This window comes from Solanum pennellii, chromosome 1, assembly GCF_001406875.1.
Source record: "Solanum pennellii chromosome 1, SPENNV200".
NCBI lineage: Eukaryota > Viridiplantae > Streptophyta > Magnoliopsida > Solanales > Solanaceae > Solanum > Solanum pennellii.
In genome coordinates, this window is record NC_028637.1 from 16,134,138 (window position 1) to 16,156,236 (window position 22,099).

The following is a 22,099-nucleotide window of genomic DNA, read 5'->3' on the forward strand; positions in this document are numbered from 1 at the left end:
AAAATATACTACACTTAATATAAGTGTGAGCTTGATTTTAGGGTAAGTAGTCTCCAAGAACCTTACATGAAATAGGACTCATCTTGTAGAGACCCACATAATTTTGATATCTCAAATGTCGAATTCTTAAATGAAATTGGACTCATCTTGTTCTGTGAATTTTTTTTGGTTAAATAGTTCACTTAACTGTCTTGTTGGATAGAGTTATATTGTGTGATCGACTATTCTGTAAGAGGTCTTATGCTTAGAAATGTAGTATCCTTATAGAAGCCAATATCAACAAAGATCACACTCTAGCAAAGTACTCAATAACATCTCCAAGTATATTTGGGAAAGTACTTTCACTCTCCCATCTAAACACGAACACGAGATCCAATTTCTAAAAATCCTGCACAGTACAACATATCTGCCTTTGAAGATCTAGCGAGGCATGAAAAATATGCTCATGCATTCTATTGTTAACTTCAGATTGAGCATACCATTCATTATTTACAAGAATAGACCGCAAATAAGTAATTAGTCTTGGAATCAGTCTCGAATATTTGAAATAGAGACGTGCTGTGAGAACATAATCTAGCACTACATCTCTGAGAAATTCCAAGTGCTAATAACATCGTGGAATCTCAGGTAGCATGTAAGATCCGCGAGTTAGCGTTTTAACAAGCAGTGAATGGTCGTGAAACTTGTAATGTAGCACTGATTTCCAAGTACCATACATTAACTAGCTTCTCAGCACTCACGATGAAGTAACTTAGCAAAGGTGCATTAATAAAATCAATGTCCATCCCAATCATTTCATAAATGATATAGCTGCTACGTCGCCTATGCGAGCTGAGGTAGGCACCTATTAGTGCCTCAACCACATCAGCTACTGTCTTGTTTCTACTCTCCTTCTTTACCCTACAACACATTTCTACTGAAGGCATCAAGAACTCTTTGCCAAAGTTGTAAGCTTGAGAATTATCACTAGGAATGGTCCTCACTTTAATATCGAATGGTGCATTACAGATAAATATAAGAATTTTAGGAGCACATCCAAGCCTGAACAATGCAACATTGGAAATGATTTTATTTTTTTTAATGTTGAGAAGACCCTCATGATAATTTTCACAAGTCTTAAACGATTGTATACTAATAGCATATATGAGAAAAGAGTCGTCAAGCTTCTCAAGTGATTCCAAACGAAAATTCTGGAGACATTTCTTAGTTGTCATTACTTCCAAAATCATAGAGATTGGGATACAAATTTTTATTTTGTGGTGATTCAAAAGCATTCATTGAAAGTTTATACGGCATGGATGCTTTCCCTATAAGGTCTAAAGGTTCTAGCACGGTAGATAGTGATTGGCGAAATATTGTTGACCTCAAGAATCTTATGAATTCTAGGTATATACATATGATAGTGAATCCCCATACTCCGCCGAACAAATTCACTGCTATATATGTATACCTTAGAATTCATAAGATTCTCAAGGTCAAGAATCTTTTGTCAATTACTATCTTTTGTGTTAGAACCTTTAGACTTATTAGGGTAAGCATTTATAATGAATAATCTTGAAAAGATTGCTTTCGAATCATTGCAAACTAAAATTTTTATCCCAACTGGTAAGATTTTGGAAGGAATGACAACAAAGAAATGCCTCTAGAAGTTTCATTTGCAATCACTTGGAATACTTGGATATTCTTTTCTCAAATGTGATGTCAGTTTACAACTATTTAAGACTTATGAAAGTCAGCACGAGGGTTTACTCAGAATTAAGAAAAATAAAATCATTTTCAATGTTACACTTTGCAGTTCTGGATGCGCTCGTAAAATATGAAATTTATCCGTAATGAACCATTCGATCTTCTAACGTGAATTATTTCGAATGATAATTCTCAAGTTCTTTGATAAAGGGTTCCCTTTGACATCAATAAAAATGTATAGTAGGCTAAGGCAAACGATTAGAAATAGTAAGAAGTAGTCAATATGGTTGAGGAACTAATATCTGCCTACCTCAACTCGTGTGGGGAATTACCATTTATGAATTGGATTGGGTTGCACATTGATTTTGTTGATTCTGAGAAAATAGTTAATATATGGTACTTTAAACCTTGCTACTTACAAGTTCCATGATCCTTCATAGCTTGTTGAAACTCTAACTCACGAATCATATTCCACGATGATACCAACGCTAGGAATTCTTGGAGGTGCAGTGCTAGATTATATTGTTACAACACATATCTATTTAAAATATTTGAACTGTCTCCATGAAAAATTATTGATTTGAGGTATACTTCTGTAAACAATAAATGATATGCTCAATCTGCACTTAAGGCTAGCATGCACAAGCACCTTCTTCTGCAAAGACAGATATGTTGTACTATTGAGGAGTTTTGAGAAACTGGATCTTGTGTCCACGTTCGGATGGGAGGCTGAAACGTGATTGGAGATGTTGGTTGGTCCTTCGTTGGTGCGATCTCTTACGACCTCTTCTGGAACCGTTGATTACACCTCAAACAATAAAACTCCAAACAATAAGAGATTTAAGTGAACTATATGCCCAAAAGGTTATGTAAAAAAGAAATCAATTTTTTTCATGAGACAGAGACTCGACGTTTGTAGACATAAACATTGTGTGGGACTCTACCAGACGAGTCAAGCTTTAGTTAGAATTCTGGAAGACTAATCCTAAATCACTATATAAAGGGTACTATATCCCTTAGAGAGGGATCTCGAAAATTCCATAAATTCATGGAATATTTACAAAGAGATTAAGATGTGGGCGGACTCTTCATTGAAACAAATACTTCATGAAAATCAACAAAATCATCTTTACATGGAGATAAAATAAAATCCACTTTAGGTGGAAATAATCCTATAGAAGAATCAAGAAAGGGACAAAATTGTACTCAAACTGTTAATTAATAAAATATTCTTCTTTCTTCATATTTATTTTATGGTTGGAGTTTATTTTCGATACAGAAAATTTGTTTCAAAGAAATTTTGTCTCCTAGAACCCTAACTAAAATTTATAATTAATTTTGGGGTTTGATCCGAGCTGCAGAATTGCTCTTCGTGATTCAAGGGTTTTTAGTGTCAGTCAAACTAAGGATGATGTTGACCTCCATAGAAATTATTTGATCTATGTGAAAGGATTTTATGAATATATGAAATTTTAAAAATGCCTATTCAAGAAAATATACTACACTTAATATAAGTGTGAGCTTGAGTTTAGGGTAAGTAGTCTCAAAGAACCTTAAATGAAATGAGACTTATCTTGTAGAGTCTCACATAATTTTGATATCTCAAATGTCGAATTCTTAAATGAAATTGGAGTCATCTTGTCCCATGAATTTTTTTGAGTCAGATAGTTCACTTTAGTGTCTTGTTGGATAGAGTTCTATTGTTTGATCGACTATTCTATAAGAGGTCTTATGAGTAGAAATGTAGTATCTTTATAGAAGCTAATATCAACAAAGATCACACTCTAGCAAAGTAATCAATAACATCTCCAAGCACATTTGGCAAAGTAGTTTCAGTCTCCCATCCAAACGTGGATACGAGATCCAATTTCTCAAAATCCTAAACAGTACAACATATCTGCCTTTGCAGATCTAGCAAGGCATGAACAATGTGCTCATACATACTAGCCTTTACTTCAGATTGAGTATAGCATTCATTATTTACAAAAGCAGACTACAAATAAGTAATTAGTCTTGGAATCGGTCTCGATTATTGCAATAGAGATGTGTTGTAACAACATAATCTAGCGCTACATCTCCTAGAAATTCCAAGTGCTAATAGCATCATGGAATCTCAGGTAGAATGTAATATCCGTGAGTTAGCGCTTTAGGAACCATCGTAGGGTCATGAAACTTGTGATGTAGCACTGATTTCCAAGTACTGTACATTGACTAGCTTCTCAGCACTCACGATGAAGTGCCTTCGCATAGGTGCATCAATAAAATCAATATCCATCTCAATCATTTCATAAATGATATAGCTGCTACTTTGTCAGCCCGAGCTGAGGTAAGAACATATTAGTGCCTCAACCACATCAGCTACTCTCTTGATTCTTATCTCCTTCCTTACCCTAAAACACAGCTCTACTTAGGGCATCAAGAACTCTTTGCCAAAGTTGTAAACTTGAGAATTATCACTAGAATGGTCCCCACTTTAAGATCGAATGGTTCGTTACGGATAAATCTCAAAATTTTACGAATACATTCAAGCTTGAACAATACATCATTGGAACTGATTTTTTTTCTTAATCTTAATAAGACCCTCATTATAATTTTCATAAGTCTTAAACGGTTGTATACTAATAGCGTAGCTGAGAAAAAAGTCCCCAAGATTCTCAAGTGATTCCAAATGAAAATTCTTGAGACATTTCTTTGTTGTTTTTAATTCCATAATATTAGCGGTTGGGATACAAAGTTTTACTTTGTGGTAATTCAAAAACATTCTTATAAAGTTTATTCAGCATGGATTCTTGCACTATAAGGTTTAAGGTTCTAACACGATAGATAGTTATTGGCGAAAGATTGTTGACCTCAAGAATCTCATGAATTCTAGGTATGCACGTATGTTACTGAATCCCCAAACTCCGCCGAACAGATTCACTGCTATATATGTATAACTTAGAATTCATAAGATTCTTGAGGCAAGGATCTTTTGCCAATAACTATTTGTCCTACTAGAACCTTTAGACTTTATAGGGGAAGCATTCATGCTGAAAAAACTTGAAAAGAATGCTTTCGAATCATTGCAAACTAACACTTTGTATACCAACTGGTAAGATTTTGGGAGGAATGACAACAACGATATGCCTCGAGAAGTTTCATTTGGAGTCACTTGGGAAACTTGGAGACTCTTTTATCAAATGTGATGTTAATTTACAACTATTTATGACTTATGAAAGTCAGCACGACGGTTTACTCAGAATGAAGAAAAATAAAATCATTTCCAATGTTACACTTCGCAACTTTGGATGCGCTCGTAAAATATGAAATTTATCTGTAATGAACCATTCAATCTTCTAACATGAATCATTCCTGATGATAATTCTCAAGTTCTTCGATTAAGATTTGCCTTTGCCTTCAATAAAAATGTATATTAGGCTATAGCAAGCGATTAGAAATAGTAAGAAGTAGTTAATGTGGTTGAGGAACTAATAGGTGCCTACCGCATATCGCGTGGGGAAGTAGCGGCTTAACCATTTATGAATTGGATTGGGTTGCACATTGATATTGTTGATTCTGAGAAGCTAGTTATTGTCTGGTACTTTGAAACCTTGCTACTTACAAGTTCCCTTATCCTTCATGGCTTGTTGAAACTCTAACTCACAAATCATTTTCCACGATGAGATAAATGCTAGGAATTCTCGTAGATGTAGTGCTAGATAATGTTGTTACAACACATATCTATTTCAAATATCCGAACTAACTCCATGACTAATTATTGATTTGAGGTATGCTTCTGTAAACAATGAATGATATGCTCAATATGCACTTAAGGCTGGCATGCATAAGCACCTACTTCATGCCTCGACAAATCTGCAAAGCCAAATATGTTGTACTATTGAGGATTTTTGAGAAATTGGATCATGTGTCCACGTTCGGATGGGAGGCTGAAACGTGCTTGGAGATGTTGTTGGGTCCTTCATTTGTGCAATCCCTTAAGACCTCTTCTGGAACAGTTGATTACACCTCAAATAATAAAACTCCAACCAATAAGAGAATTAAGGTAACTATGTTCCCACAAAGGGTATTTAAAAAAGAAATTTATTTTTTTCATGAGACAGAGAATCTACATTTGTAGACACCAAAACTGTGTGGGACTCTAGCAGATGAGTCTAGCTTCAGTTAGAAATCTTGACGACTAATTCTAACTCACACTATATCAAGGGTGCTATATCCCTTAGAGAGGGATCTCAGAAATTCCATAAATTCATGGAATATTTACAAAGAGATCAAGATGTGGGCGGACTCTTCGTGACCACAAATACTTCATGAAAATCAACAAAATCCTCTTTACGTGGAGATCAAATAAAATCCATTTTAGGTGGAAATTATCCTACAAATGAATCAAGAAAGGGACAAAATTTTACTCAAACTATTAATTAATAAAATATTCTTCTTTCTTCGTATTTATTTTGTGGTTGGAGTTTATTTTCCATACATAAAATTTGTTGCAAAGAAATTATGTCTTAGAACCCAAACTAAAATTTATAATTTATTTTGGGGTTTGATTAGTTTGATTCGAGTTGCAGAATTGGTCAGAGTCCATTCAACATTGTAGAAAGAATTGAATATTCATTGATCAAATCCTTCACTCAATAGTCGAATAGATCATTACACGAAATTAATCAACCAGATGAGAGTAAAAATAGATCAAGTGTGTTTGGAGTCATCTCATACCTTCTAAGTAATATTTATCTCCAAAAAGTATGAATATGCACACACAAGATTTTCTGAAGTTTAACTTAAAATTATGAGTTTCTTGTAAGTTGTTATGAGATGTTACAAAGTGTGGAGTTGAAGTCTGACAGAGTGGATTACACTATTTTCACATGTGTGGCCTATCTAAGAATTGTTGGCAGTTTGATGTCGATACTAGACCAACATGTTTATTTCCTGTAACTTGCAAGAAGAGAAGTGGGGTCAGTTTGAGAACTTGACTTAAGATGGTACTTCATATGGATTTTTGGACATAATTTCATGCCTTGTCTCACCATGCTTTGGTGATTTTACCTGAAGAGACTAAGAATTTGTCAATTCATGAGAAGTTTGACTTATTATATCCGTGTAGTAGCTTATCAAACAACCTTGTATGGATCTTTCAAAGAGCAGTCAAGGTGGTCATGGAGCTTATGCGCTGCATGGAATTTAGGGATTTGGCGGACAAGAGGTCTTGCACTTGTTGTTATTTTAGGGGTACTTCAGCTGGAAGGGGATCCTTAAGGAGGGATCATCATCCTCGGTTCAGTATACATGTTTATGCAGTTATTCAAGTGTTTGAGGGAGGTTATATTGGACAAAGTTTCTACACCTTAGGTCAAAAATTATTAGGGTTTCTATTAGAGGTTTTTAGGTTACGGTGAAAATCTATATATTCAGATTCTTGTTAGTTTATTTAATTTGGAGTTAATTTTTAAAGTTAAAACTTTGTATTTTAGTAATAGATTTTATTCAGTTTTAAGCTTTTGTATGCTTAAGCTAGTCTTCCGCTTATAGTCAGCCAGGATGAGAGTTCGCTTGGGGACAAACAATGGTTGTTCAGTGCAAGCCACGTCCATGGTGTAGACTCGGGTCGTTACAATATCATCTTGGTGTGATCATGGAGGATGTGATGTCCATCACATAGATCCCAATAATCTCAATGCTACTACTAGCAGGTTTGTTGCCATGGAATCCACCAAATGTACGATCATCTCTTATCTGAAAGTTGAACTCTTTTAAGTAGATTTTAACTTTCCATGTATTTTTTCTTCTGTTATACATGACTAAAATGCATATAAAATGGGCCAAAATTTCAGTCTTGTGTGTCTTTTTTTTTAATGGAATCCGTTAGGCGAGGTGCTTAGGGCTAGTTTTATCAATTAATAATAGAAGTGTACCTCACAGAGAATATTACAAGTAACGAGATCTAGAGATATTTACTAATCCTAACGAGGTAACAAGCCTCTACTAATTAATTAGCAAGCATGACGAATATAAGAGTTAGAAAAAACTAGGTACTCTTTGAATATTATAGTGTTTACAATAAACTCTATGATAATGTTATAAATGAGGATGATTAAGTAATCCAAAAATAGAAAACTTAAGAATAAGGTTGAGTTATCAACCACACACTTCATTTTATATATGTATGAACTTAAAAAGATGTCTTGCCTGTCTAACTTAACACTTCTTTTATCTCGTCTTCTTCATCAAATCTGTCCAACAACTCTTGATAGTTCATCACTTCTCTTGAATTTATTGGATGTTCTTGACACTATTGTATGATTCTTTCTTCTAGTCACATTGGTAAGTGACTTTGAACAAATTCCTCTATCACCTTACAATCCCAACTATGCCACATTCCATTTGTCTTCCTTTTGGTTTTGAAGCTTCCTCTCCTTTGTTGCCTAGGTGAAAGATCCCCATTCTTGGCCACCTTATCAAAGCAAATGTCCAGCGTAGCAGCTTCTTCATCACCACAAAACATTTCATTACCCAAGTTAATATCATAAATTGTAGTTGGACTTATACTGAGTGAAACTACAAACCCTAGCTCATGACTCTTTGTCAATTATTCAATCCACAGCAAGCTCCTCAATTTAACTAAGTCCGTCACACTTTGGAAATCACCACCGACATTGTTGAGGCCTTGATAGAAAATATGTTTGCACTATTAGTCAATGGGCTAGGTCCTTGATAGAGTATTAGTGCGTAAGTAAATAACTCAAAGTAAAAGACAACACATGAGATTATGTGGAAACCCTCTTGCACAAGGGAGGATAAAACCAGGACATGTCACATAGGACTTAAACACAACTCCGTTATTATCAAAATGAGCAACGATTCAAATTATTGACTTTAGAAATGAGATACATGGATGAATGCCACATGGCATTAGCAATGGTTCACTTAAGTAATTTAAGTGTTTTGTTAAGAATGTCAACCTTCGAGAAAGGACAGGGTCCCTCCATATGGTTTGGATGTAACTGCCCAGATCTGCTGTGACCTCACTTTTACATCAGCATAATCAGCTTCAAGTTTCTTCAATTGATTTCTTCAGACATTGATCTACTCAGTCAAGTTTCAACATCTCCAACTTTAATCTATTCTTTTTCTTGAACAGGTTCCTACTCAGAGCTTTCATGAGAATATCAACAATTTGATCTCCTGCCTTTGCAAAATTGCATACTAATGTTTCCCTTTTAAAAGTAATCCCTCAGAAAATGATGCCTCACTTAAATATGCTTAGTCCTTTTATGAAGACTGGATTCATAGTCATATTGAAAGGATAACAATAGTTTGCTTTTTTAGTTTATTAAGTAAACTGTCCGAGCTTCGCGCGGTGGTGAACTACTTCAATAATCTATTTCCTAATATGTGATAATATAAGTATTTTCGAGTGGATACAATCCTACGATAAATTGTAAAGAATAATTTATCCAAAAAAATGAAATAATTTTTAATCTTAAAACCAAAAAGATTTGATCCTAAGTGTTAATGAATTTTTTTTATAATTCTTTTGTATACTATAGTTGTTCATCACCAAAGTCTTTAGAAAAGATGTGTAATTGTTTCATTATCTATATTTGTATTTTCAAAAAGGGATACAAACATTTATTCATCAACTGCGAGAGTTTTTTCTCCTATTCAAGGTCTCTATATACATAATAAAATATAATATAATTAGTTGTGTACTTGATAAGTTAATTATAATTTTAGAACCCATCTCTTGGAGTTCAATGAAATAATGTATATTGCTCAAATAATTTGGATAAATTAATGTATTGGCAAGTCCCTTATTCATAATTGTTCACATTCAATGACACTATTTTGATAGTCAAAAGATATATTTTATTGTTTATAATAAATCAATATGGTTAAAACTTTATATTTTGGGGACTTTTAATCTTAAGTTTATAAGGACATAATTATTTCTTTAATATTTGATTAATAACAATGCATCATACTTTGAGGGGTTATTGATTGACTCCAACCAAATATTTGAACCTCAAATGTTTGATTAAGGTTGAGTACAATACTTTTCATCCCACTAATTCCTTTATTTTTTTGAATGTCACTAATCGATTGAATGCCTCGATAATATAGAAAGCTGAATAAATAAAACTCCAAGATAGTGTTGGACCACCATAACATTTGAACACTCAAAGTCCTTTCTTGGACATCCCATGAATCTTTTAGCCACTGAAATCTCTATAAAGACCAAATCCATTTATTTAACAAGTTTAAGAATCTACATGACACCAATTGTTTAATGCTTACATAAAACTCTTGAATAACATATCTTACTTCAACATAATGATCAAAAACATAAAATTAAACAACAAAATTTAAAACGTCTACTCAAAAACAAAAATAAGCAACATAAGCATAAATTAATGACTATAAAAAACATACCATGATATGTAATAATAAAATGAAACATAGAGGAAAAAATCGATCCCACTGAATGCACATTGTTCCCTTAAGGAAATTATTCCATTCTAGTACCCGAGGTTTAAAGGAAGAGATCTTCTCATGACAGAATGATTCTATTCACAAGTGTGTTGATACAAAAACAATGGTTGAGTGAGCCACTCAACAAGAGCAAACTACATGAATATTTTATTGTGCAGAAGAAGAGGAAGTTCAGAATTTCCGTTGTTTTAAAATGAGAGGAAATCCTTCTATTTATAGACAACAAAGCATAGTGTCTATAAATTCTTATTGTGTCTTATATAAAAGGTGACAACTCTTTGGAAAAGTCACAATTATTCATAAAAGTCGCAATTCTTTATAAAAGTTGCAATTATTTGTTAAAGTTGCAACTTTTCGTAAAAGTCGCAATTGTTCATTAAACTCACAACTTTTCATAAAAGTAACAATTTTTTTTTATAAAAGTGACAACTTTCCATGAAAGGGAAGGCTAATTTTGAATTTAATGAGTTAAAAGAAAATCCTGATTTGTGGAGACGCCATTTAGGCGGACCTAGAATTCTCTTTAATATAAATATATGATATGATATGGCTAGGAGATAAGAGATGAGCCCAGAAAATGACTAAATCATGAGGTGCTTTTTTTATCAACTTGATACCCATCATAGTCTGCATCAACATATCCTACAAAATCAAATGAGTCTTCTAATGGATAGAATAGAACCGGGTCCTATGTTCTTCAAATATCTCAGAATCTTCTTCTCAGTTATCTAACAAGATTCCTCCGGATAAGCTTGGAATATTGTACACATTCCGGCATTGAACACAATATCACGTTGCGGTTAGTAACTCTATCTGACTGCTTTTTATCCAACAGTGAACTCTCTTGTGCTACCAACTTAATGTTGAAGTGTTTGATCATCAAAACTAAAGTGTGAAACAATGAATATCCATCTCACTTTTGTTACTATCAAAATTTTTAAACAACAAAGTAAAATCTACCTCTTTATCACACATGTCCTATGATGTGTCTAATGAAAGCATTTGGATTTCTGCTGAAAGATGTTCATGGAAATTAAAGATTTTTTGGGGCATTTGGGGTTTGTTTCACATGATCACCTCAGAAGGGATCCACCACTTTTTAGAGTTGAGAAAATGTTTGAACAAGTGCAATCTATGCTTCTTGGGAAACCAAAATTTCTGTTTGTTTTGCTTCGTGAGTGAAAAAATTGGGGTATATACGGTTAACATAATGTACTTGTTCTCTTGATTAGTAGTTAAACTTGTTAAATCCGCCTTACTTCAATATCGAGTTAGCTACTAATCAATAAAGCAATACATTATACTAACCGTATATGCCACAATTTTTCCGCTCATGAAGCAGAACAAGAAGAAATTTTGGTGCTTTAGGAAACATAGATTGGACCTGGTCATACATTTTCCCAACTCAAAGAAGTTGTGGATCCCTTCTGAGGTAATCATTAGAAGAAAACCCAACCCCTCAAAAAATTTTCTTCAGTTTTCATGAACATCTTCTTCCAGAAAGCCAGAAGCATTCATTCGACACAACAGAAGAAATTTGGAAAGAAATGTAGTTTTAACTTTGTTGTTTCAAAATTTTGATAGTAATAGAAATGAGATGGATGTTCATTGTTTTATGTATTAGTTTTTTAAGAGAAAACTTTACTTTTGTGACATCCGTCCCTCAGTTGGTCTATAAGTTGCCTTACCTAGCACATGATCGAATAGGTATTACGAAATTTCTAAGGACCGTCATGATTTTGAGGTATATATATATATAGATATATATAAGGAGACATACTAATTCAACTAAGAGAATAACGATGTGTTTCTTTATTTTATTCAACTTATTATTGAATTAATTCTCTTATACTAATTCAACTAAGAGAATAATGATGTGTTTCTTTATTTTATTAAACTTATTATTGAATTAATTCTCTTACAATAAATGACTTAAATTATGTGATGGTGACTTTGATTCCATTCAAATCCCATTTTGAAATTCAATGATTATTTTCTTCTTTGTCCTTGTGTTTATTTGTATACTAGTTTCCGGGCACACGCAAAAGTGCGTGTAACCCATGAGTGTATTATTTCTTAAAAGATAATACTACTAAATAATAAAATATATCTAATTGAGATTTCTTAGTTTGTTTTACTACTAATTGTGACACTCCAATTTTTTGACCTCCAAGTGAATGCATTGAGATAATAATATCAGAAATTATTAAAATAAACTTTGTTTGTAATTCAAAAAATATGTTTGCAAAGCTAAAAGGAAAAATAACAACTATCTACATTAAATTTCTTGATAGTTCCGTTTTATTGGTAGAATAATGCTAGATAGTGTAAGATTAACTTTGAGTGAAGGAAAACAAAACCTTTCAACTTTTTTAATGAATGTGTTTTAAGTATTGTATTAAATTTTTATCCACAAACACTTTAAACTAATTAGTTAACTATAAATATTTAAAACTAAGATGTAAAAAGTTTTATCATTTATATTTTATAAATTAGGATATTTATGAATAACTACTATTTTTATATAAAATTTAATTTTGTCATACATAACTTATCCACCATTAATCTAATATTATATGTTTCACCTTTTCTTTCAATAAAAAGAAAAGAAAAGAGTAAACATCCTATTTTATCACATTCATTCTTAAAGATGAAAATTAATGTACATGTAAAAATTATAAGTACGGAGAAAAGGATAAAAAATGTACACATGAGCAAGATAATTAGGCATTTCATTTTGTTTATCTCTATAGTGAAACTATACATTTGAGCATACAAAATACAAATATGAATTTAGAGCAACTTGCTAATAAAACAAGAATTCAACTATATGAAGAGAGACAAAAAAGTCTTATTATAATTCTTACTACAGATAAGTATAAAACTAACACATCAAGCTCCGATGCTTCAGTAATTGAATTCTTATCTATTCTCGTAACTGCATAAGGGAATCTCACAACTTTCACCTCAAATTGTGACATTATTTCACATGTTTAGAGTTCCTACATACAAGAATTGTAGGAGTGTTAAATAAAAGTTCTTCTTGAAAAAGTTAAATTTATAGAACAAAATTATGGAAACATGAAAAGTCACATGAATTATTGTTAAAATAAATAGAAAAAGACAGAAATGAAATTTAATTTTAAAGATACATGAATCTACTTTAATTTCTTGATAATTACTCATTTTTATTTTTATTTACATTTATGTTAGAAATTTGAAAGGTCAAGATTATGAAATGAGAATAAGAAGATTATATATATAAATTATATAAGTTTTAATTTATTAGAGGGACAAAGTGGTAATTCAACTTTTAAGTTTTGAGCTTCATGCTTATAATAATATATGATAGATGGTTCAATTATCATATCGTCACTACTTTATTAAAGTTGTTAACTGAGATCTGCAATTAATTTTAGGTTTTGTTTTTCCTTTTCTCTTTCTAGTTCTAATAAATTTTGGACGACTAGTAACAAGATCGAAAAAAGCTTAGTTTTTTTCCAATTCTTCATTTTCTTTTATTTCTTTAGTTATCACATCTCACATTAACATATATTTGGTTCCTCTTGGCAAAAAATGTTTGTTCACACTTTTTTGTCTTCTTGATTTTGTGGTAAAATTATGTTTTTTTCATATGTTCGATCCTAACTTTTGATTTGTTGGCCATATATATCAGAATTATTGTCTATGTTTTCATAGTTTTGTATGAATATATACGCGATCTAATTAAATTTTATTTAAGCAAAGCGTAACAATGATTGAACAAAAAGATTTCCTTTTTTTGATTCATAATTCATCTACAAAATAATACAAATAAAAAAAAGGGAAACATTTTCTCCAATTCTGGTTTGTTTTGTTTAAATCAAATTTAATTACTTTGAATATATATCCATATACAACAATGAAACACAGACACTAAAGCGCTGATACAAGTGCCCAACAAATCAAAATCTAAGATAGAACAAATGAAAAAAAAATCAAATTTACCACAAAGTCAAGGAGGCAAAAAGTTAGAACAAACATTTTCTATGCCAAGAGAAATCAAATATTCGTTTGTGTATTCTTTTATGTTAGTTTCTGTGAGATGTGAACATTTTCAATAACTTACCGTTGATAGATGAATATAATTGGGAGATAAAGATGAAATACAATAAGATAGAGGACAGAAAAAACAATCTTTTGTCAATTTTGTTAGTAGACTTCCAAAATTTATTAGAACTAGAAAAAAAGATAAAGGGAAAAGAAACGAAAAAAGAATTGAAGATCTACGGTAACATGTCTAATATAATAAAGAGATGGCAACATGTTTATCAAACCACCAGAATATTGGTGAACTTAAGAGCAAACAAGATTTTTTAATTAAATGTCAAAATGAGATTCACATAGAATCAAACTCACTATTGCATAATCTAAGTCCTTTATTGTTAGACTATTAAACAAACAATAATGGACTGGATAAAATAAAAAAGCAAATCGATATTATTTAAGTTGGGTTTATTTGTCTCCTCTTGGTTAGTGTGCTATTCTCTCAATACTTACATGGAATGAATTCAACAACATTATTAATCTAGTGGACAAGTGTATTTTTGACTGTGTCAAAATAACTCTTATAGATCTAAAAGAGTTAACCAATTATGTATTTGAACAATCAAATCCACTACTTTAAGTCAATAAATGTTGGTTATTCTTAGACTGTGATCAAATTTATTTAAATTATTTTCTCAAAGTTAATCAAATTTCATGGAGTATATCATTGAACAATCAGATTCACTACAAACTTTGAGTACAATGTAAATTAAGATTGTATTATTTTTTTCTTTAATAAAAGACATTTGTAGTTATTCTGCTCTAAAATTAAAGTTTTTTTTTCTTTTTGGACTCTTTATCACCTCTCTATAAACTTTCTAAATCTATGCATTAATAAATGTTTGACACAATTAAAACAATATATATATATATATAAAAACAAAGCTCTTGTTGATGATCCTAAATACCTGTTTCTACATCATGAGAAGATGCAGGACAATTGGCTCAGTACGTGAAATGTACGAGCATGTAAGGGGAAATCTAAATCGTAATACATATGCTTTAACTTAATAAAAAGAAATATACTTACCTCTTTTCAACTCAAGTAAAATGAAGAATAATATACTCAACTGCAGATTGGAAACTCAACTCAATAATAGGAAATTCGAATTTGGATACTCAACTCAATATAAAGCAAGAATAATTTTCACTCTTTTAACTATTCTATCCTGCCTATAACTAGATTGTTACTTCGTACCCCCTATAGGTATAGGCATGCAATATATATAAGGCTTTATAAAATAATAAAAACAACTTAGTTCATCAAAAAAATGCAATAACAAACTCAACTTTACTTAGATATGAAAGTAATATAGTTTACGTGGGAGATTCTCTAACCGACAAGCATCACTCTGAGCCTAAGTGGGGATACAACGTTTTACCTCACGCTGCCAAGGACCATCATATATCTTTCTATCGCTATAGGACCTAACTTAACTTAGTGGATCCACTAGTTTAACTTACGTGATCATCTAAAAAGTATGACCTGTTAATACCCATGATGGCTACATGGTTTTCATGGAGACTTGAGTTAATTTTTGAACACTCATCCCACATCGGTGCTCAATATTACTCCCAAATGTACTTTAGCTCGTGCTCTTTAAATAACTTCATTTTCTTGGGTTGAGATAATTGCTCAACACTTAGCTTTTACAAAACTCTTGGAATCAATGTTCCCTTTTCTTGATCAAAAGTCTTTCGGAAATCTTAGTTTCCCTTTAATTTATATGTGAAAACATTTATAAACTCTTTGGGAATACTTAATTCCCTTGTAACTTTTGAGAAATGAACTCAACTCTTTGCTCTTTGCTTAACTTGAAACTTGAATCGGAAATCAACTCTCACAGAATACTTATTTCCCTTATAATTCTTGAAGGAAGGATTTCAACTCTTTACTCTTTACTTAACTTGAAACTTGATTCTTAAAACAAAGTTTAAAACATTTTTAAAGACTCTTGAAAACATTACTTTGACTTGCTTCTTAACTTCTAGACTCAACTCTTAACTCCTTTGACTTTGGTCTTAACTTTTTTTTAATTAGATTATGGATTCAAGGTTTATGATATCATATTTATTGATGATTTTATGATGTTCAACTTGGAGGGTTCATGAGGAATTAGGAGCATAAACAATTCAACTCAAAGAATTCATGGATAACATCTAATAGTACAATGATTATAAATATAAACTCAAATGGTTTAGAAATTTATTGCTCAAGACTTAGCACTTGAATATGTTACTCATCTCAAAGGTACTAAACTAATTGGAGTTCATGCGGATGTTATGGGCATGAATGACTCGACTAAAGGGTCAAAATATCAATAAGGAACTCATGGATAAGAATCTTATCATCCTCATACTTACTTCCTCAAAACTTAGTTCAAATCAATGGTTTACCTCAAAGGATTCACTATTGAACTCAAAAGCTTTCTTGAACACTAGACTATTCGGCTTATAAGGTTCATGCCGAATTATGGTCATGAACAATTCGACTTGAAGGTCTAAGAAACTAGATGGAACTCATGTATATGAATCTCTAATTCTCTTAATTACTTCCTCAAAATATAGTTCAAATCAATGATGGATCTCAATCTATTCAAAATTTAACTTAAAGTTTCTTGAACTCTACTCTTGACTCTTTGTCTTGAATGTGAATTATGAATTCATGGTTCATGACATGGAGGATCTAGGTGATATTGTAGACTTGTGAATACATTCTCCTGACTTTCATGCTAACTTCTTGAGACTTGAAACAAGATAATAGAAGTTGTAGAAGACTTCTCAAAAGGACTCTCTCAAATGGTTCGGAAGAACTCTCAAAACTTGATCTTAACTTTACCTTGAATTTTAATTATTATTTAAAGGTTATGATTCATGTTGTAAATTATTTCCAAGTGTTCAAAAGTAGTTTAAAGAGTTTAGAATAAAAAAGGAGTGAAGATACACTTTAAATAAGCTCAAACGGAGTGACCGGGGGCAAACTGGAGGGGCAGATGACCTTGGGTCTATGGGTGGCGTGGGGAGCCGACCCCTCAAGTACAAAGAAGGGTTTATGTCACTCTGGCAGGAGCAGTGTGCCCGGTCCCAACCCAGAAATTCTGCCGAACGTCGTTGCTCGTTTTCTCACCCTAACTCGTCTAAAATCAAACGGTTTCTTTCCCAATCACTTGGATTCGATAACTTAACATAATTACACTCTAATATACTGAAAACAACACTGAAATTACTCAATTTCATCTCAAGAATTCATCAAAAACCCAACCTAACAAGATTTATAATGAACCTCAAGGACACATATCAAGAACTCAAATGTTTAAACTTAAAGCATGAAATTTCGCTGAAAAATAACATGATTGGCGTGTGGGTGAACTAACCCAAAACTTATGGAATCTTACGTACCTCTTAGGGATTAGACCCATGGCGAAAATCCGCAACTAAACTCAATAATATCGATGAACGCCTTCATCCATTCATCTTTTCTCTTCTTTTCTCTTCTTGCCTCTTCTTGAACTATCAACTAAAACCTAGGTGTATATTAGGTTTATAAAATTGAACCTAAAAGGATTAGAACCTAAAATATTTCAAAAAATGAATTAAATCTGATTGGGTAAGGAAAGGACAAAAATACCCCTCATATTTTAGGCTAACTTTCCTTAACTGGAGAACCTAACTTCAAAGGTCATATTTCACTCATCTGAACTCGAAACTTAGAAATCTTGGAGGATTTTGAAAGATAATTCAAAGGTCTTTGCTATAGTATCTTGTATCACACCTAACTCATCTTGTGATAGGTGTTATGATCGTTTGATGTTTATCCAACACTCATACTTAGCTCTCCAAATTTCAGATTTTTGCTAATTCCAATTTATTTTGGTTGGAAATCTTGGTACTAATTCTAGTGTAATGACCTTAATAGTTAAGAAATTTTAAATTCCTTAGTAAAATCTCACTAATTACGATGAACAATTCGAGTGTTAGTTTGAAATATTTTTTGGGGTGTTACAATTAGTTTCTCAGCTTATTCTTGACTATTACGAGTTGCGAGTTGTTACATATAGCTTGCACATCTAATCTTCAAAATGATTCATGTGCAATTAGAAAACATTATTCGAAGTCTACCAGTATTAAATGGGTGAATTAGATTGAATTTAAAGGCTTGTGCAAAAATAAAACATAACCTTTATTTTCAATGACCTTGAATTTTTTTTAAAACCTCATCATTTTGATATACTTCGCTTGGGCTGAAGAAAATTTTTCAAGAAGCAAAACTTATTCATCAACAATATGAATGTCACAATTCATAGAAGCAAACTCATCAAAATTAAAAAATGAAACAACAAACATCTGAAATTTCATTTGAGTTACTATCTACCAAATTTCTGAAACAATAAAGTAAATGTTACATCTTTTTCCAACATGTCTCCTGTCTTCACTTGCTAATTGACCTTGGGAAACTGAATTGTTAACAAAACATTGTGAAATATATTAGAAAATTTAAGCTTTGTGAAGCTCTTATCTTCTTTTGGGGGTGACACTAACAATGTAAGAAATTATGTTGTACCCTTTCTTTTGGCTTCAATTAGTCAAAATTGGTTCAGTTACAGTGGAACTTGGAACTGAATGCTACTTTCTTGATATTTAATTCTTATTTGGTATGCCCAATTTTTTCTGTTTTTCCTAAAAATGTAGGGTATCTGTTACTACTCTCTCGTACTTCTTTATTTATACGTAGATGTTTTATTTAATACTCCATTAAAAATAATAAATAAACAAATAATTTAACTTTATCACTTCTATTAATTATAAGCTATTTAAATATTAGGGAATAAATAGTACATTAAAACAATCTTAAAATAAATATAAAATGATAAAATATCTCTTGATTTTCCAAACCAAATTAGTAAAGTTCAATTACTATTTTTAATATAATGGAAAAGTAAAAGTGGACGGTGGAAGTATTCCCTATACTGAAAATAAATGTTTCATTTTACTCGTTCATTTTCACTAATCAAGATAAGTATTCTTACACTACCCCTAGTATTAAATAACCACATGAAATAGCAAGAGTTTTAGTCGAATTTAGATTTCCAAAGTATCATTACTAAGGTTAGCTTAACACTCTCTTGTTATCTTTTAATACTTGTCTACCATTCTAAAATTCATTTTCATTCATGTCGCTTTCATATATTAGGAAAAGACAATTATTTTTACATGTTGTACCCTTAACATTAATTACGTATTTCCCAAATAATTTTTCATGACTTCATGATAAACATTAAATAATAGGAGTAATGTGGTAAAATAGTCATTTCAAATATTTATTTTATATTATCATAGTTTTTTGAATGGGATTGTAAATTCCAAATATAACAAGTAAAAGTTAATGGACGTAGTAAAACACACATATGAATAAAAAGCCTAGATAGGCCGGGGCTGATCGAGTTTTGGCCTTTACGCTCGTGTGGGGATTTTAGCATTCGTGATGATAGTTTGGATTGGTTGGTTTCGATCATGAGGACTCGGCTGCAATTTTATGAAGATCAGTTGTAGCTACTAGTCTGAGTATTGTATAGATGTTTTGATGTTAGAGTTTGAGCAGGTTAGGGAAGTTTAGGATTGATCCTCACCATAACTTTGGATAAGGTTTAGTCTACAATGTTGTTGAGCACACATAGATTCATACTCACACTTATTTATTTCTATACTTTTTTATGCAAATTCGGATCCAAGTACTTTTACCTGTGATCGATAGTGGTGTTAAGATAATTCCTCTCAAGATTATGATATTGTTACTTGGTTGAGCGGCATACATCTTAGATGTCTTCTCTCCTCTTACTTTATGTGGATTTCCCTCCTTTGGATGATTTTGAGACTTATTGAGCTGTACTCAAATTTGAATAGGCATTTACTAGTTTTGGATGGTTTTGTATTGACTTTCCACATTTCTTTAAATATTTTTTAAAAGGAGTTGCTTATTACCTCAATTTTTTTTCCTTTCATATATTTATGTTTCGTATTTGGGTTGGCTTACCTTTTTGCGTGGTTGCGCGAGGCTTCATCAGTTTCCTTATTTTGGGTCATGAAATTTGGCGTCAAAACACAAAGTTCATTACTGTCACAAGTACAAGAAGTGACTTGTAAAGTCCTACAAATCGTTGTCGAGATGTCTTTTATCTATCTTTAATAGTTTATTGGACTTTAGGAGAATTTCATTCTTTCTTTCTTATTGTGCGTACTTGATTCCATTGGTTACTAAGATTCCTTCTTCTACTCTCTCTTATATGTTGAGGATATGTGCTACCATGGCTAGAGATCACTAGATGTAGTGACTTTGAATGTCATTTTGGGAAATTGATAGAAAATTACAATTTTACCCCTTTTGATAGTTCCCAAGAGTCATGTTTGATCGGTTTATGAAGTCATTTTTGAAATTTGATTGAAAACCGGTGATTCTTTTTTGAAGTTTCAAAGGTTTGGAGAGTTAAAGTTGTCAAAAGTGGGTTTTGTGATAATTGGAGCTATGAGTATCGAAATGAAATTCCATCATTACTATCAGCTCTACAATATGAAATTTGGTCTAAATGTTTTGTCATTATCAGTTTTGGAGTTATTATATGGATTTGAGCCTTTAAGTGAGCATCACTTTAGCGACAAGGGACTCACAGAAGCAAGGCCCACCTCTTGTTGACCTGTCTCTTTTAGCGACTTTGCTGGTCGCTTAAGCAGCACCTGTATGGTCTTAAAAATGATCTGGAATCAATTTTGTTCCTTAACTTGTTCCTACGATTTCTCCTTCGATATAGCTCCGAATTGGGTGGTTTAAATTGGTTGTTTTCAGTAAGCTTGGGACTACACATTTTAGTTATTGGGGAGCATGGTGAACTCTTATTTTGAGGTAAAAATTGTGTTTTGTGGGCTTCCATGGATTTTTTTTCTCTTTTTGGTGACGTATTTGCATTTGCTAAATTCAAGCTGTTTTGAGCCCTGAATTGTGTTCCATTTGAGGACATAAGTTTGGGGTACTGAATTGGACCCTTTAACAAAGTCATTTTTGGAAATTCCAGTGTGGGTCTAACGCTTCCCATCTGGATTCTAAAATCGGTTCGGCTTTGTTTTATCTGTTTTTATTGTCTTCACGACCGTTTTAACAATGTGATACTATTTTTGGTAGTGTGACATCATTTTGAGGCCATACAAAAAGGAAAAGCTCCAAATATGTTATCTAGAGCACGAAAGGACACGCTAAATGTAGGCTACAACTTTCCTTATCCTAGATTGATCTTGAATGTGTAAATTCATGTTGATTTTAGTGAATTGAGGGCATGTACCTAGTTATTTGGTATTTCTCAAGATTAGGAGCATTCTAGTTAGGGTGATGTGATAATCCTTATCTTGTGGTTTGTCTTGTTTGTGTTGTTGTTGTATTTGTTTTGAATATTTATAATGCTTTGTAATTGTTGTAGGATTAAACAAGAGCTTGCCATAGACTTGTGAAATGTGTAGCTTTTCTGTCCTTTTTTCATCTCCGAGTTGATTCAAATGACTTAGCTACTTTTTGATTGGTGTGGAAGACATTAGTCTCACCTGATGAGTCTTAGTTTAGGAGTCTGCCAAGATTTGATGACTTTTTATCCTTCTTCTCTCATTCCATAGACTCGTTGCAATATTTAAGGTTTCATGCTTTATTGGACGATTCTATATTGGAGTTTGTTTGATCTTGGAGCGTTTTTTAGATTACTTGGGAGTGTGCGTCATTCAAAATTGGCATTGCTCATGGTTGTTATGAGGTTCTTCAATGATCTTGCTGATGCCCCTTGTCTTACTTTAGCTAGCT

General features: G+C 32.2%; 2 pseudogenes; both read right to left on the minus strand.

Moving 5' to 3' along the window:
- Positions 1–286: 286 nt before the first annotated feature.
- LOC107018038 lies at positions 287–1,274 on the minus strand (annotated as a pseudogene).
- A 2,189-nt stretch (positions 1,275–3,463) lies between these two features.
- LOC107018041 overlaps positions 3,464–22,099 on the minus strand; it is a 58,545-nt pseudogene continuing 39,909 nt past the window's right edge.